We start from the raw sequence: 19,057 nt of genomic DNA, 5'->3' as shown, positions 1-19,057 counted from the left end.
GCTTCTGAATCGATCACTTGTTTTCCTCAGTGTGTGTTTAATAACTGTAATAAGCGGTAGGATCTGTTTAGGGGTTGATGTCAACTTCACCAGTCTGTAGTTTGCAGAATCTCTCCTTTCTTGTCCTTTTGAAAATCGGTACTCCTTCCATGTGTTGGTCGGTGGTGATGAAATCACTGACAAAGGTTAGATGGTCTTATGGGCACGTTTTCTCCCTCTTGGATGTAATTCACACCTTACAGGAAGAGGGTCGTGTGGTCAGCTGGGCATGTGTGGAGTGTTGGTACATTTGTTTTCTGGAGAGGACCCTATAGGAATAGCTGGGGCCGGATACCCCTGACACAGTCAGTATGTAGTTGAGAGCACCCCAGTTGTTCAGGAGCCTAGATCCTGCACTTTCTGAAGGCTGTGTGGCAATAGTGGCTGCCGTAGCCCCCATCCCAACATCCCCTTTCCCCCGCCATCTCATTAGGGCAGTAATAGAACCTGAGGGAGTCTTTTTCTTAATGCCATTTCTCCCCACCAGGCACAGGCAGGATGAGAATCTGGCTGGCTAATTAAGTGTGGCATTTTGTCTCAAAATTAGCAAGAGACAGTAATAGCTACAAAGCAACCCAGTGTCCTTGTGTGGGTAGATTTGTTCTTAATGTTTGACTTTTTAGGATGAATTAGTCCATTTATTTTGGGCAGTTTCCTTTGTTTTGAAATGGATTTCTTTTGGGGATACTTGCCCGTTTATGAGTACACGTGAATCCGTTAGACGCCGTGCAGCTTTGTACCTGAGAATTCTGACGTTTCAAATGTTTGGCCTGAAGAGGAATTGGAATTAAATCCCTGAAAACACTTTCCTGGTGGAAATCACGTTCCTAATTTTGCAGAAGGTCGCTGGCTTCAGCCTCAGATCCATTGTTTTAAGCTTTTACAAATGTTCTTAAGAGTAAAATACTACTTAATACCCCTTGAACATATTCTCTTTCATTGGGATTTGTGGAAATTATTAATTTGCAGGGACTGGGGTCGAACACTGGTTTTGAAGAGCTTTTTGGAGCACTGCTTTCCTGTGAAAGCTCCATTAATGACTTTTTTCCTGAGATGATCTGAGTCTGTTCTTCAATTGATGCGGCCACAGAGGCGGTAATTCAGGCAAATCCAGATCCCTGGAATAAAACGTGTGTGCCTTCACCAGGGCAGTGGGATTTGTTTGTGTGGGTGCATAGACAGCACAAATTATGGCTTTACTACTATTTACATTAAAAAGCCATTTATATTCCTTTACTCAGCATATACTTAAACACTATTTTCCCACTTATTAACTTTTTCCTGTTTGCAAGAGAAAGCCAGCATTTCAGTTTTGAGTCGTAAATAGAATTGTCTTTCCAAAGACCGTTCTAAAGACCGCTGTTAACAGTGTCTTATATATTCTTTCAGAAAAAGAATAGGCATATACAGCATATATAAATGTATATGCGCAAATAGTTTTTACACAAACAGATCTAGCATTTGAAATTAATTCTTATTTTCTGAAAGGATAGTGCCTTCACATGTTAAAAAATTTTAAATAAAATGAAAGGCATGCAGGGAAAAGTCAGTCTCACTCCCACTGCCCTTGGACGCTTGCCTCCCCCGAAGCAGCCACCATTATCCTTCTTGTATGTCTCTTCAAAGGTATTTTGTACATATTTTGTGTGTGTGTGAGTCTGACACACATATGCTTTTTTTTTTATTTTAACCAAGCCTTTTAAATAGATCTTGCTCGAATTCTTGGCTGCCCCTGACAGGTGCTGTTTTTTCTGTCTCAGGTGGAATGTCATTGCAAAGCCCTGTGATAACTCTGTATCATGTCTGCCTGAGTAATGAACCCAACACAGAGACAAGGAACAGAATCCCAAAGCCCCACTCTCCCTGGAAGGGAAATGGCTCAGCCTGACATCTCCCTGAGTGTGGTGGGCTAAGGAGAGCCTTGAAAGCAGTTTTCCCCGTCCTCTGAGAGGGGCCCCCTCTAGGACTGACACAAAGCAGTGAGAAGACAGTGTCTGTGAAATTCCCACTGCTGAGCCCTGCCCTTTGGATAAATTAAGAGATTCATTCTTGAGGCTGTCAGTCTTCCCTTCTGAGAGTATTCGGATGTACACGGGGACAAAGGACTTCCCCAGGCCAGGCACTTGCATTATGCACGGTCTTTTGTGGTGACTAGTATTAGGCAACCTGTATTAACATAGATTTTTATTTACTAAAGTGTGCTGCATTTTTAGAAAATCCGTCACCCCCAAATTCAAAATGATGAAATAGACAAAGTAAGGGACGGTGACTATTATTTTCATTATAGAAGGATCTTCATTTTATTAGGCCGGAGTCGTTTCGATTGTGAGCCCCTGAGAGGTGTTCAAAATGCGATTTCTTCCACTTAGGAAAACTCCCCTACAACATCTTCAGAATGCATCTGTTCCTTTGAAAAAATGTACAAATACTACCTCAAAAGGCATTTTACCCAGTGTCACGCACAACCCTTCCCCTTGTCCCTGAACTTTCCTTATTCTTTTCTATATGAGGCGGCTGAGAGAACTTGTAACTCCTTTGGTTGTAGGTTCACGTGGGCAAGTCATAAAAAATCAAAGGGTTGCTGTGGGAATTAAATAGATTTATTAAATAGATAATAGAAATTATGAAAGGCAAATTTTGGAAGGGTCCAGTGAACCTTAAGAGGGTACTTGATTTAAGAATGGAAAGGGAATTAGTGTCAGTTTAGAAGTGAGAATATTTTCTGAACAGTTAATCGTAAATGCAGACTGAGTGTGCATCCTGTAGGTCAGAACAAAACTATAATGATGCTTACCTCGCCTTCATGGAGGTATTCTTTAAAGCTGTATATAATAGTAAGACATTGGAAATGCCCTAAATGTTCATCATGGAATGGTTAAGGAAATTACAGTACTCAGAATCATGTTGAACAGCTATTAAAAATGGAGTTAATGACCTTTGCTGGAACATAGAACTATAATTCAGATATTGTATTCAAAAAAGCAAGATCCCAAATTATACGGATACCATGATTGCAACACTGTTTAAACAGATGTAGAAGAGGAAAGATTGAAGTCACTACTCCAAATTGCTTATCAGTTATGTTGGGGTGGTGACGTCTATGGTGGTGGGTCTCTGATTTCCAAATGTTCTGGATATAATCACTTTTGTAACAAAAACATAAATATCTGTGAAGAAAATAATGGTGTTCTTGCCTGAAGGAGTGTGCATCTAGTTTTCAAATGCTTTGTTTTAGGGTTTTTTACCCCCTTTTGATCCAGTTAGCATGTCAGTAGCATTTTCAGAAGATGAGTAAGTAGCCTTGCTCGTCGTGTCTTATTGAGCAGAGGAACACAGGGGAAAAGAATGAGCTTGCAGCCACCTACTCCAAGAAGGCTTTCTGGAAAGAATAACTTGAAAGTGACCTTTTAAAATGAGGGGGAGGGTAGTCCAGTGGATTAAGAGAGAAAGATATTCTGGATATAAATAACCACGTGGGAATGAAGGGGCAAGCTGAGAAGGAGGAAGTTCGTTTGGTCCAGCTAAAGAGAGTAAGTATGGGATGGGGAGATGATGCATGTTTGAAAACTGGTGAGTGACAGAGGCTCCCCATGCTCGGTGGGAACAGTTTTACCTTTTATAAGGAAAAGAAAAGTTCCTTTGGCAGGTGGTCAGGAAAATCCATTTTAGATGATGCTGATTTGGAGGTGCGATTTCATGCTTCGTGGAGACTCTGGGAAGCTGACTACAGCGGTCTGTTTGCAAGGTGGTAGTGGCCTCCCTCAGGGGGTTTGGGCTTGAAATGAGAAAGAAGGTCTGGATTCCAGACATGCCACATAGTAAGAAACAGATGCTTTTTGTACCAAGGAGGCCAAACTCAAACCAAAGAACCTCACCCTGGGCCAGGTTGCAGGAACGCATTTTCTATACGCTTCTGTTGATCATAAAGAAGAAAGTCTGGGTTCATGCTTCTGTTTGTTAAATAAAGGAGAGGAAATTCCTCTAGGAATTTTCCACTACTGTATAGTGTCGGGGAGAGGGGGAGCGATGACAGGGACTAACTAAGAGGTTCCCAGACTAGATTTCTCACATAGTTAGTATGTGCTCATATTATAAAAATCAAGTTTGCACTTTTCATTGCTTTGTATTGGCACTACCCAGCCTCGGTCAGTCACGTTTATTTTTTTTTTGAGGAAGATTAGCCCTGATCTAACATCTGCTATGAATCCTCCTCTTTTTGCTGAGGAAGACTGGCCCTGAGCTCACATCCATGCTCATCTTCCTCTACTTTATATGTGGGATGCCTACCACAGCATGGTGTGCCAAGCAGTGCCATGTCTGCACCTGGGATCTGAACAGGCGAACCTTGGCTGCCAAAGGTGAGCGCGAAGTTAATCACTATGACACCTGGCCAGCCCCAGTCACATGTCTTTTGAGTATCACTTGCCTCAGACAGTGTCAGGATGCAGAGAAATTAATGACAAAGTCTCTGCTCTCGAAGGCATTTATAATTCAGCTGAGGAGATAAGGCATGATATATATATGAATTTCCAGTCTCTATAAGGTGATGTCTGGTGTGTTGGTTCTAATGGGGTTGGGTTGCCAACAGGAGCTCTGAGGACCGAGAGTCCTGTGACCTGGTCAGACAGCAGCCCCAGAGGCCAGACCTTCTCCTGGATGACCTGGCGCAGCTCCATCGCTCCCACTCTCTAGCTTTGAGCTCTTGGGCAAGTTCCTTTAATCTTTCCAAGCCTCAGTTGCCCTATCTGTAAAATAGGATGCACCTTGTACCTTGTCGGGTTGCTGTGGAGGTTTGAGATGGTGAATAATAGAAAGCCCTCAGCATAGCGGAAGGCACGTGGTAATTAATCAAGAGGTGGTGATGATTGTTCTGTTCCACCAGACCAGAAAGTTCCTGAGGGCAGGGACTCTGTGCTCCCCATCATTGTGTCATTCAGACTTAACATACTTGGCATAACAAATATTTGTGCCAAATATTTATTGAAGGAAAGAATGAGTGGTTTGGACTGAGAAGGAAGAGGTAATAGGATTCAGGTAGAAAGAGGGATGGAATTCCAAGCATCAAGGTGAGTGTCAAAGTTGAACAAAGGCGTCCATTCTTCTGTGTGTTTGTGCTAGAATCCTGATTAAACAAGTGCTCTTATTACCTGACATTGGGCAATGTGCTCATTGAGTGGTAAACGGGAAGGGATGTTGGGGATTATGTAGCAACCCCCTTCCTTTACAGATGCGGAAACTGAGGCTGGAAGAGGATTCCAGGCCTCCTCAGTGCTGGGTCAGTGGTATTCCTTGGCATTCTTCCCAGTAGCCCTGAGAAAAAAAGGCCGATCAGAGTCTGTAAGACATTGCCAGATTTTGCTCACAGAACAGAGAGATAAGCATCCTGAAAAGAGGGAAATGCCACAGTCCTAGTTTTCCTGAGTAATTTTGTGTACCTTGGCCTCTAGAAAGCAGGACGATTTTCCTGGTCCTAGGAGCCTGTTTTCCTGTGGGAGGGCCGGGGTCAGGCCCGGGGTGCCGGTCAGCCCTCCTCTGCGGAAAGCCTCGAGTGGCTGTAACTCATCGCTGAAAAAAACAAACGTTACCTCGCTGAACAACAGCACCGAGCACTTAGGAAGCGATTACAGGGGCTGAAGTATGTGCAACGGGAAGAAAGGAATTTACAAAGAGCCAGGTGCTTCAATTTGTGAGTCTAGGCTGATGAGGCTCCTAAGTGTTAAAGAGAAATTCCATTCCGATGAGTCAGAGGCCGCAGTATTTTTTCCTGTTGGGCTGGCGGGGAAGGGAGAGGAGGCACGTTGTCCTGGGGCCTGTCCAGGCAGCTAGCGCCCTTCCCGTGTTGAGGGATAGCCGGGGCCTGAACCCTTGGCACCCGGCCCCGGGGCCTGGGGTCACGGGAACTTGCCCTGTGCTTCGAGGAGGTGCTTCCCACCGGAGCAGGAAGAGAGAAAGAAGCTGGAGAGGGGAGAAGCCAAGTCGGCTCCTGGCAGCCCTGGACACATCCTTGGCCTCGGCCTCGAGAGTTTGGAAAGGGGGCTGCTGGGTTAGACTAGCTATTTTACTAGAGAGAGAATTGAGCTGTTTTGAAACTTAGGAGTGGGAATTGCCAGTTCTTCTTCATGAATCATCTTGGTGTGCTTTAAAATACTTTCTGAACCCCAGCACAGGCTCCTTGAAGGTGATTTGCTATTTGCTGTATACAGAGAGGAGATGCACTATGGAGCTATGGTGACCGTGTGCACGCCTGGCCATGTCCCTCCACTGTGACCGTGTACACACACGGTCATCAAGGTGGCAGTGTGCAGAGCTTTGGTGTGTGTCTCCGTTTAAAGACACCTTATTCAGTGTATATTGTTGATTCAGTAACATTGAGCTTAGAGCTGCAGCTCCATAACCCATGTCTGAACGAAGCTTATGGAACACACATTTTCGTCTTAAGGCACTTCGCAGCCTGCTGGCACTTAGACTTCAGCACTAGGCTTGGGGGCCATTTTGAACAGTGAAATCACCAACATAAAGCACAAAAATGCAAAAAATGTGGCACTAAACCGACCGCGAAAAGGACACTTGTTTACATGTGAGTTGAAACAAGAAGGCAGAGTGTTGCCTTGCTTAACCTCAGCTGGGAATGAGTGTGGCGGGTGACAGATTTCTCACCATCCCGTGCATGTCTGCAAATGACCGCGAAGCTGTCGCTGGATTGATTTGGGGGTTACAAATACATTTTACTAAGTAGGCAAATTCACAAATATGGAGTGCATTACTGACGAGGATTGACTGTACTCATTTTTCCAAAATATTATGCTAAACGTGCAGAAGAACCTCTGTAGTTTAATACTGCTTGGCTTGAGGGCCCACTCCTCTGGCAAGTTATTTCAACCCCCCTTTTTAATCATGCAGTTATAAAAAAATTTAGAAAATACAAATTTGCAAAAGGAAAAATACTTGATCATCCTATTCCACCAACCAGAGATCATTATTGTTTTATTTTGGTGCCTAACTTTCCAGAGCTTTTTGTGTGCAATAAATAGCCAACATCTGTGCTCTCACACATTTTATACATATGCTTATGTGTTTGTACGTAAGTATGTATGTTTAAAACAAAACTAGTATCGTACTGTACTTGTATAATCTGCATTTTGCTGTTCCTCATTGCTGGATCCTAAAGTGAGAGGCAGGAGTGAGTGGTGAGGGAAGAGGCTAGATGGGCAGGTGGGGTGGGGGGCAGAAAGTGAAGAGGCATCAGGGTGTGGAACGGTGACCTGATGGGGGCCACTGATAGGTTCTAAGTGGGATGTTCCAAAATCAGATTAGATAGATATCCACAGTAGCTGTGTAGACAATGGACTTGAGGGAAAGAGATGGGAGCCACACTGTCCAACATGGCAGCTACTAACCATGTGTGGCAGTGAGCTCTTTGAAGTGTGGCTGGTCCCAATTGAGATGTGCTGTGTTAAATATATACTGGATATCAAAGATGTGGTATGAAAAAAAGAATGTGCAGTATCTCATTCATAATTTTTTGTATCAATTACATGTTGAAATGATAATCTTTTGGATATATGGGGCTAAATAAAATACATTATTAAAACTAATTTCACATGCTTCTTTCTACTTTTTAATGTGGCTACTAACATTTTTCAAATTGCATTTATTTCTATTGGACAGCACTGGAGTGAGGGAGAAAGATGATGAGTGCCTACTCCAGGGTAGTGGTGATGGGGATGGGAAGGAGGGAGTGGATTTGAGCGGCGTTAGGAGATATAATTGATGGTTGTGTCCTGGCTTTGGAGGGTGTTATGGACTGAATGTTTATGTTCTTCCCAAATCCATATGTTGAAACCCTAACCCTCAATGTGATGGTATTTGGAGATGGGGCCTTTGGGAAGTAATTAGGTTTAGATGAGGTCATGAGGTGGAGCCCTCTCATGGGATTAGCGCCTCTATAAGAGGTGGGGAACAGAGCTTGCTCTCCCTCAACCCTATGTGAGGACACAGCAAGAAGGCGGCCGTCTGCGAGCAGGAAGAGAGCTCTCATCTGACCCCGAATCGGTCAGCACCTTGATCTTGGACTTCCCGGCTTCCAGAACTGTAAGAGTTAAGTGTGTGTTGTTTAAGCTGCCCAGCCTATGGTATTTTGTTAGAGCAGCCCGGGCTGACTAAGACGAGGGTGAGATAGGAAGGAGTTAATGGCTCAAGGTATGTCATCAACTGAGACAGGGAAAATGGAAGGGGGTGTTGGTTTGTGGGGGAGGCTAAGGAAAGTGAAGGCAGATAGAGATGTTCAGCTGTCCAGGTGCTTGACTATAGCTCTGTGGAGAGAGAGGTCTGTGCCTGCGAAAGATCTGAGAGTCACTAGCAATTAGAGCTGTGAGAGTTCCAGAGACAGAGAGTGTGGAGAGAGAAGAAGCTGGCCTGCGGGGAGATCCTGGGAAGCACCAGCAGGGACAGGACAGCAAAGGAGCGGAGACGGGCACAGAGGCCAAGGGAAGGTACATCGGAGAGGGGTTGAGCAACGGGGTGAACATGAAATGTAAGAAAAGTTTGAAAATTACCACTCATTTATCAATTTAGGATGGGTACCGTAAATCTTCATTAAGCAGTTTCTATACTTTATTACTGTTAATCATAATACTTAACATTAGACAGCATTTACTTGGTGATAGGCACAGCACTAAAGGCTTCGTACAGCAGCCCCATGGGGCACCTTCTGTTATTATCCCCATTGCACAGATGAGGATATGGAGGCACAGAGCTGTGAAGTAACTTGCCCCAAGTCACATAGTAAATGGCACCCACAGGGCTCCAGTCTTCATCTGTGTGACCCCAGCCCCAACAGCTTGATCTAAACTTTCTTGGAACTCCCAGACTTGCCCTTGCAAGAAGTGGGTAACTGTCCTTTCAGCCTCCATCACAAATCTCTTAGACCACACAAAAAATCTACCCTGCCTTAAGTGCTGGCCTTGTGGGAGCATTGGAGATGGATGGCAAATTGTGGAGAATTCTGCATTCCAGTATGCTGAGGTCAGTGCGTGCATGAGCCAAGTGGCCCTGATTTTCAGGGTGCAGCTTTGCTCCTGGGGCAGCCTGGCTCCTGTGGCCATGCTCTGGCTCTCAGAGTGGATGACCCTCCACTTCTGGGTGCCTTCTGGCTGTTGACTGTGCTGTACCCCTTGCTGTCCTGCTTCCCATCCTTTGTGCCCTTACAGCCGTTCCACTAAAGAATCCACGGGACCCCAGGCCAAGGGCAGGGTGGAAGGGCTCCTGCAGTCCATCCATCTGGGCCAGGACTTGCTTTACCGTGAGGAATGCCGCCCCCACCCCCGCCCTGCCCAGACTCATGCCTGAGGTTTTACTGCTTTCGTTCACTTCCATACATGGAAGTGGGGTTGCCAGCCTCTCCCGGGAGAGCGCCTATTGCAGGAGGTTTGTTTCCCCACAGCTGACAGACACCCCCTGGCTTACATTTAAAGAAATGTATTTATTAAAAAAGATGCTGGATTTAACCACACATGTCTTCAAAAAGAGAACTTGGGCATCTCAACAGAGAATAGGCAATAAAAACTACAGTCTAGTTTCTGAGTGCTGTGGTTACAACACTGGTCTCCAACTTTGTGATTGTTAAGAGAGTTCAAATGAAGTGAGTGATAAGCTTTTAAATCTGAAAAGAGGTAAAGAAGGTTTTTGGGGGGTTGAGATCCATTTTATAAACATGTATATGTGTGTACACGGTCATGTGTCGCTTAACGACGGGATACGTTCTAAGAAATGCATCCTTGGGCAATTTTGTTGTTGTGCGAACATCACAGAGTGTACTTACACAAACCTAGGTGGTAGAGCCACTGCACACCTAGCCTATCTGGGACTAATCTCATGGGACCACCGTCATCGTATATGTGGTCCCAAAGTGTCCTTATGCAGCATGCGACTGTATATTAACATATATTAGCATATGTACACTTTTCTCACTGGTTTGAGAGAAAAAAAGATCTGACAGGGCCAAGCCAAAATGTAGAAGTACACTGATGAAGCGAAGTGATAAAAACAACCCACACCTGGGCTGTCTGTCGATCCCCACAGGTGTCGACCTTAAAGTTGCCAAGCAGCTGACTGATGTATGTATCTTCAGAACTTTGGTTCTCTCAAGGAAATGTTTTTTATAATGCACAGTACTATGGTTCCACCCGCTTTTGTTTTCTTTTGTATCATAAATGATCAAGGATTGGATGTTGTAAAAGTTAGGCTTCTAGAAAGTAATGGTTGACAAGAGTGGGTTCTAAAATAGTTTTGGGAAATAGTGACTGTGTATTTCCTTTTTTTTTTTTTAAAGATTGGCACCTGGGCTAACAACTGTTGCCAATCTTTTTCTTTTTTTCCTGCTTTATCTCCCCAAACCCCCCCTGTACACAGTTGTACATCCTAGTTGCAGGTCCTTCTAGTTGTGGGATGTGGGACGCCGCCTCAACGTGGCCTGATGAGTGGTGCCATGTCCGTGCCCAGGATCCGAACCCTGGGCCGCCGCAGCGGAGCACACAAACTTAACCACTCGGCCACGGGGCCGGCCCCGTGAATGTGTATTTCTTAGGGAGCTGTCTTTACTGGTTTGGTACGTCATTCGCTGGTCCTCGTGTGCCAAATTTATCATATTGTCTGGTTCTTTTTCCTGCTACCATCTTGGATACAGTTCTTTGGATATATTTTGCTGGATTTTCTTTGTAGCCTGCCTCATATCTCTGAGATTTGTTATAGTGGAATCCGAATTATTTCAAAGCCGTAATTCAAGATTGTAAAATTCTGGAAGCACACGACAGACTGGTTTTATTTTGGGGGAACTGGATGAGGGGGTGAAAAGACTGATGCTGGCCTGACAGTTTGCCCCCCCCACCCTCCCCCAAACACCAGATACTGTTCCTGCCATGGAGAAGATCTGAGAAATAAAATCAAACCTTCTAGTCCTTTCTTATCATGATTTATTTTGAGCTTAAAATAGCAAACCTTACATTCTTGATCTTGTCCTCCTTGCTCCCTTCTCCCACCAAATCCCTTTCTTTAATTGTATAAAAAGATTTTGAAATTCTTCCTTGATTCTTTCCTGCCTCGAGGGAAAGGGGTGAATCCACGGCAGGGCTTTATTGCTACAGCCCGCGATGTTGATCTGAATTCCTTCTCTTGCTCTTTTGCTAGTTAAAAGATTCCCTGCTGTGACAGATAGATGTGTATTCAGAGGGCATTGAATTTGTAAGGTGGATGGAACTGCCTTCTGAGTTAAAGGGCTGCTTTTAAGCAATCTTCAACCCCCCTCCCCCGCCGTCTTTTTAAAAAAATGATTTCTCAAGCATCAGGCTGTCATCAACCTACTGATTGTTTTGCCTCCAAGCAGGACCAATACTTGGGGCAAGTTACTTCTGCCTGTTGAGTTTTGGCCTCAGCATTATCCTCCCAGAAGCTGCTGGCCAAATGGCTGTTGTCATGAGGTGTTGGACCTCTGAGGCCTGCACCCTGGGGTGAAGGATGGATGATGTCTGGCTGCGCTAGCCCCAACTGCTCCCAGGCCAGAGATCAGGCAGGGTCCCCAGGCTTCCGGGGGGTACACTCCCTCACTTTGCTGCCCTTTCCAGATTGAGGAAGGGCGGTGGGGCTGCAGCTAAGGAGCCCGGTGGAGGGAAGAGGAAGACTCGGTCTCTGCTCCTCCTGTTTTGAGTGTGAGTTCCATATTATTGTAGGGAATACAGTTCTCAACCTCAGAGAGCAGCGGGGAGAGGTGGGGGGTGATGTTGGGACCCCAGTTCTGTTAGGTTTACCACAGAGCTTGTTCCCTGTGAAACACCAAGTGGTCATTTTCAACCCTGGCTGATATTCAGAGTCACCTGGGGAGCTTTTAAAAATACGTATTCCCATGCTTGTTGTCCCAGCATATAGCACAGTGTCTGGTACATGGGACATGCACTATACAAAATTAGCTCAATGCGTGGGAAGCCCGTAGTGTCCAGGAAAGTGAATGAGTACAATCTCTTAGGCAGTCATTCATGCACACAGAGCCCAGAGTAAGCTGTCAGGTGTATCCTTCCTCTCCATATCGAGTCCCCAGTAGTCCTGCAGCTCTGGCCCATTGCAGATAAAGTCCTGGTGATTATTAGTGTCAATGTGCTTTTATGTCACTGTTGTACTCAGGCGTCCAGTGCTTTGTGATCTAGAACGAGACACGTCAATGAAGGGGACATGAGAATAATATTCATAACAAGAATAAGAATTGCAGTGCTCATTTATTGAAAGTGTGCTTTGCCCGGCCCTGTCGGAGTGCTTTGTATGTGTTTAATTCTCACATAACCCTCTGAGTGAGGCCCTGTTGGACTGAGTAGTTTTCCAGGTACACTGATAAGTGGTTGAGCTGGTATTTGAACTCTGGCTGTTTGCCTCCAGAACCTGCCCCTGGAGCTGTGCTGAACTGCCTGATAACTGACCAGGGCTGTCGCTTAAGAAGGCGTCTTCTGTGTGCCAAGCACCATGATTTGAAGTACTTTACATGGTGCCTCAGTTAATTTTCACAAGAACCCATGAAGTAGGCATTGTTGCCCCCATTTTACAGGTAAGGAAACTGAGGCCCAGAGAGATGTGCCCACAGAGGGAGTAAGTGGCGGAATCACCTGGTCAGTTGGCCTTCCCTCCAAAGCCTGTTCTATTTCCCTGGTCCCCACTGTGTCTGATGGGACCATGGTGTTAGGCACATTTCCGAAGCAAATAGGGCCTTTGTCTTTTGGCCGGAATTTCTCAGCCAGGGTATTACTGAGGATGAGGCAGCCTGAGGTCTTGCACATCAAGTAGACTCTCGGAACATGGAGAATTCAGGAGAGGGGTTGAAACTCATTTCTCAGAAGACGGCCTTCTGAACTTTCAGGCACGTAGAATCGGTCACCCCCTTGTCTTCTTTTGGTTAACCCAGCTCCCCCAACACACGCACACACACACATACAGTCTCTCCCTACCCCAGGGAAGAATGTCTATGGCAGCAAAGAAAGAGCCCTTTGAGCCTTCAACAGGGTGAAAACAGCCAAGGTCCCAGGACCCCAGGGACATTTCCAGCCTGTGGTTTGCTGACCTAACCCAAAGGAGCTCCTGATTGGCTGATCAAATCTGAAAGATTAGCATTTCTGTGAAAGGGCAGAATTGACAAGACTCTAGAGAAAGAAGGTAAAAAATAATCCGAAAGATAAGCAGTGGTAGCAAGTGGGAGAGCACTGCCCTGACACCCTGATGGTGGGAAGCGATGTTGGGACAACTGTGTGCCCTGTGGCCCCGTGGTCTACTTTTAGGCTCTTTCACTGGACCCCTCTATTTGTTATATTGGGGGAAAACATCCCTGTCCTTAGTATCCACTGACTTCAGTGTTTAACTTCTAATTCTGTGATCTGGAAAATGCTCATCTAGTTCCCAAGGGTCCTTTAAGACCCATTTGGGATTATAGGGCACGCTGTGGGGCAGAAAGCTCAGAGACCTACTGTCACCCAACTGCAGGAAGCACGTGGGGAATTTCCATGCAGAACTTCTTTGCATGCTTATGAAACGTAGAAATAATCTTCTCTTCCACAAAGAAACATTTGCCCGTTTTTCTGGAAACATATCCCTTTTAGCATATCTTGTATTTTCTAACCTTTGATAGCGACTTAGGAGTAATAAGTAATTCGCTTTTATCTAAGCTCTATCCTGTGTAAAGCTGCAGTGTATGTGTGAGTTGGGAGGCCATAGGGAGTGGTAAGCCTGGGGCAAACTGGTGAGACATCCTTCCTCCCAAAGGAGCAGCCTGCCGGAATGCAGACCTGGTTCGTTGAATCTTCCCTAATGTTTACAAAATGTGGAATCTTCTGATGAAGTGTTGTCAGCTAATTCCAATTTCAAACATTGTGTATGTTAAATGATATGTCCAAGGGCTCGGTTTGGCCCTTGAGTGGCCTCTCGGTGATTTGGGCCTTACTGGTGCAGCAACTCCCAACACTGTGCCGTGTGTACCTGGCAGTGTGTGGGGCACCCGTGGGGGTTTTGCACAGGGAGGCCCGGGAGCATTCAGGAATATGAGTATATATTTTCCAGGGAGTTTATAGTCTTCTTATGGAGAAAAGGCTCTCCCTCAGTCAGAGAAGCAATAAAGAGCAAGAGAAGATGGCATTCAGCTGTTCGGAACGGTGTGGCGGAATCAGAGGGCAAACTCTGGACCCCTGGAGTGGTCAGAGAAGGCCCCAGAGGGGCAGGACTTGCCTTGGGCCTGCAGGGGAGGGGAGGAGGAACGTTTGAGGGAGATTTCCCAGTGTGAGCTCAGAAGCGGTCATAACACGTATTCTCTACACAGCACTTGACTGGTTTCAAAGCGCTTTCCCCAGTGTGTATTCCTGTGAGATGAGGGATCTCTCGTTTGTAGAGACTGAGGAAGACGGAACGCTGTACCAAGGCTTTACACACTCTTCTCCGTGTTCTCCTCTACACAACCCGGTGAGGTAGGTGGTATTCATCCCCATTCTTCAAGTGAGGAAATTGAGGCTCAGAATATTAAAGCAATTTACCCAGACCGTGCAAATTAGCAAGTGACAGAGATGGGATTCCAGGCCTGTCTCCAAAACCCCGACCTCGTTCCTTCGCGAAAGCATTCTGGACCACATAGCTGTGAAAGTCAGGCCTGGGACTCAAACCCAGGGCCTGAGAGGGCTTGGGATGGAAGTACTTGTGGGGAGTAGAGTAATAGAAGTCTGCACTGAGGGTGGGGCTGCAGAAGGAGGCGAGAAAGTTTACACTGAATGCATGATGATTTAAGCAACCATTAAACGATTTTGAGCAGAGGCCTGAGATGATGATTGTGGTGTTTAAGGCAAATTATTTTAGTATGATTCTGTTGGAGGAACTAGACAGGGGAAGGCCGGCCTGGGAGGCTAATGTGAGGGCGTGGGGCAGGGTGGTGACAGGGGGCATGTCTTGTCACAGGGGATGGGACCGAAGGCTTGAGAAAACTGTTTTGAGCCCCTTTTGGCATTTCCACAAATACTGTAGTTTAAAGAGGAACGCTTGCTGTTCCCACTCGCTAGTATGTTGTTGATGACTGAGACAGCCATTCCCAGCGCTTTCTCTTGAGCCCTTTGCGCATCTGACTCCATTTTAGAAAAATCTATTTCCATTTTGCACCCAATTTTCTCTTCTCACTGTGTTTCGCAGTTGTGGGTAGTTTGTTATTGTTGGTTTTTAAATTTTCCCCAGTGCGGCCCTCGCCTGAAAGAAAACACTGACCCTCTTGGCCACAATTTAAAAAATTTTGACCTCTCCTCCAGGATTTCTGGATCTTTCTTTTTGTTTAGTTCCTGAGAGTGAGAAATATGTACTCGCTGGGAATCCCAGAACAAAGCTTGGTGTTTTTGAGGTGGAAATGAAGGAAGAAGGCATTTCTTTCCCTTCCCATTCTCTCACCACCTTTGTCCCACCAACTGCTTGTCCCTCAGAGGACGTTTTCAGAACTGGATAATTTGTCAGAGATGAAGGAATAAAGCTCCGGTCACTTTTAGCTATTGGAAACAAATAAGCAACAACAGCAAGAAAATCTCCCATACTTTTGGCTCTTTGTGATCTGTTCACAGAAAGAGCCCTCCTATTGCTCAAGGCATGACCTCTGGCTGAACAGGTGGGAGAAGCCACCACAGTCGCCCGAACACGGAGCTAAGGCCTTGGCAGCTGACAGGAGAATAACTCCTTTTGGAGGTGGTCCTTGTACAGGGAGGGTCTGTATAAACTTCAGGTTTTGAAGTCAGAAGTATATTTGATCTCCTTGGAGTTTGAGGCTGATACGGACAAGATAGGAGTATGAGTCACCAAGATTCCAAGCTCCCCTTATACAAGCTTTAGCAAGTGATTTGTTTTTTTTTTAACTGAAAGAATTGTTGAACTAGATAACTTTTTTAAAAAGTTACATATATATATTTTTTTTCTTTTTAAAGATTGGCACCTGGGCTAACAACTGTTGCCAATCTTTTTTTTTCTGCTTTATCTCCCCAAACCCCCCATACACAGTTGTATATCTTAGTTGCACGTCCTTCTAGTTGTGGGTTGTGGGACGCCGTCTCAAAATGTGGCCTGACGAGTGGTGCCATGTCTGCGCCCAGGAACTGAACCCTGGGCCGCCACAACAGAGCGCGTGAACTTAAACCACTCGGCCACGGAGCCGGCCCCCAAAAAGTTATATATTTTTTATTATGGTAGAATATACATGACAGTTTATCACTTTAGCCATTTTTTTAAGTGTACAGTGCAGTGGCATTAAGTACGTCCCACATTGTTGTGCACCCGTCACCACCATCCATCCAGAACTTTTCTATCTTCTGCAACTGAAGCTGTAGCTATTGAAGGCTGACTCCCCGTTCCCCGTCCTTCCAGCCCCTGGTAGCCGCCATTCTACTTTCTGTCTCTGTAGTTGACTGCTCTAGGAACCTCACGTTAGTGGAATCCTGCAGTATTTGTCCTTTTGTGTCTGGCTTGTTTCACTTAGCGTAATATCCTCAAGCTTTGTCAGAATTTCCTTTGTTTTTAAGGCTGACTAGCATCCCATTGGCTGTATGTACCACATTTTGTGTATCCATTCGTCTGTTGATAGACATTGAACTAAATTTTAAGGTCTCTTCTAACTTTGTGATTTTATGAAGCTCTGATTTTTCCTTTTGTAACCTCATTTTTTTTCTGTGCATAAAATAGGACTGGCAATTGTGGAGTCTTTGGGGGGAATTAATTTAAAATTTGTTGGCGTGTTCTTTTGAAGAAAGATATATGACTGAATGACAGGCTGTTACTTGTTTTCAACGTCTGAAGGCTGGAAGAAGTAACTTAGAAAAAGTGTATAAGCTGTGGAGAGCAGACCCACCGGGGCGTGAGTGCTCAGGACCTTCCCACGGAATCCTTTTTGCCTTTCCGTGTGATCTCAGAACCCTCTGGTCACTCAGTCTTCCTGGAGCCTCCATTTCCCCGTCTGTGACTTTTCTCTGTGAACTGGGGTGGTTAATTCGGAGCTAGGAGTCAGTTGTCCACACGGTAACTTCGTACAGGACAAGTACCTCAGTTGAGAGGTTTAGAATTCACAAACATTTTAGTTGAGAGAGAATTATGATGCCCGAGAAGGAGCTAACCCTAATATTTACCTTTAGGAATTGACAGGTTATTTAAAAACAGTGAAGTATGTTGGCACAGGGAGGGGAAGATGGGGTCTAGCGCCTGCCTACCCCGTAGTGAATCTGAGGCGGCAAACACATGCTGTGAATTTATGGCTGCACAGTGGAATTCTGTTTTTAAGGGTTCTGGAAAGCCTGCTGAGTTGTTGTAAAATAGGGCAAACTGTAAAGTGCTGGTCCTGAGTAGTGAGACTTGTCTGGGCGATAGCTTCCTAAGGGGGGGGCTGCCTTTGACCTCAGCGGAATTGATTTTTGGCAGCTCTGTTCTTGCATTTTAAAGTTTCCCTAGGCTCTTTTCTCTTCTTTTTACTAAAACATTTATTGGAATATTTTTCTCTTTTAGAAGTAGCATGGGATCATTGTAGATATTTGGAAAATACAAAAATGCGTGTAGGGGGCAAAATCACTGATAGGCGTCCTCCCAGAGGTGATTGATGTTCTTATGTCCCCAGGCAGCCTTATCTTTTTCTATGTATGCATACTTCCATGTAAGAATATATTCTTCTAAAAGATGGTCTCTAATAGCTACATTCTTCTAAAAGACCATCTCTAGGGGCCAGCCCCGTGGCTGAGTGGCTAAGTTCGCGCACTCCACTGCAGCGGCTCAGGGTTTCGCCAGTTCGGATCCTGGGCGCGGACATGGCACTGCTCATCAGGCCATGCTGAGGCGGCATCCCACATGCCACAACTAGAAGGACCCACAACTAGAATATACAATCATGTACTCGGGGTCTTTGGGAAGAAGAAGAAACAAAAAGGAAGATTGGCAACAGTTGTCAGCTCAGGTGCCAATCTTTAAAAAAAAAAAAAAGACCATCTCTAATTCCACCATATAAATATACCATACTTTATTTAACAATTCCGTTATGGAATTGTTAGGCCAGTTCCAGATTTTGCTGTAATAATCAGTGCTGTTATAAACTTGTTTTTATATACATCTTTGTGCACGTCTTTGCTTGTTTTCATAGGATAAATTCCTAAGAAGAATTCCTGGGTCAAAGATTCTATTATTCCTTTAGCTATTATTCTCCCTTTCGTTTGTTCTAGCCTCAATTCCTTCTACTTTTTCATTATTTTAATTTTTTTTTATTTTCCCTGTTTTCTTTTTATTATTCCTTTCAGTTCTGCAGTATTGACCCTGTTGTTTTTTTATTGTCTTTCAATGGAGATTGTAAAAAAATACAACCGGTTTTTTAATTTCCTTACAATATTTTCTCATTTTATTAAGCTCTTTTTTTTTTTTTTTGCATTTTGGCCTAAAAACAAGCATACATTTTCCACGTTTTTCTTCTGTTTCCAGGGGTCTACTTTTTGGATCTTAAATCCAACGTTTTGCTGTTGTGTGGCAGCCTGTTTCTGGGAGTTTCACAGTTTGTAATGTTTATTTGCCCTTGGATGGAGAAAGTTTTGTCAGGTCCTGTACTGCCCACAGACAGGACACGTAATTTCTACTTGGTTCTCCCCGTCTGCCTTGTGGGGACAGAACCTCCTTTCAGATCTTGTGTTTGTTAGTATGAATTTGTGTCATCCTTTCAGCTCTCCAGGAGCCCTCTGGGAGTGGGGAAGATGCCGGGCACATGGGCAGCTTTAGGAGGGCACATCGCTGTTCTCTCTGTTTGTTGGAGTTGCTGAGATGGGGTCAACTTTATGCTCGGGGTTTTCTGCTTTTTTTCTTCCCGCTAGCTGTAAGCTGTCACTGTGGCCAGCCCATCTATTTGTCATGTCTGGGTGCCCTGCTGTAGATCCCACACCTCTGCCCTTAGACTCCCATCCTGTGCATTTCAGATCCTGCTTTGTAGACCAGTAAACAGTCCAAGGGGTATGCTTGT

At 45.1% G+C, this 19,057-nt stretch overlaps 1 protein-coding gene across 1 annotated transcript in view; it reads left to right on the top strand.

Annotated features, from left to right (window-relative positions):
* Positions 1 to 19,057, top strand: part of NXN (nucleoredoxin) — a 138,558-nt gene that overhangs the window by 12,990 nt on the left and 106,511 nt on the right. The window lies entirely within an intron of this gene.

This window comes from Equus quagga, chromosome 11, assembly GCF_021613505.1.
Source record: "Equus quagga isolate Etosha38 chromosome 11, UCLA_HA_Equagga_1.0, whole genome shotgun sequence".
NCBI classification, from domain to species: Eukaryota; Metazoa; Chordata; class Mammalia; order Perissodactyla; family Equidae; genus Equus; species Equus quagga.
Note: the sequence above shows the minus strand (reverse complement) of the source record. Positions and strands in the feature narration are given on the sequence as shown.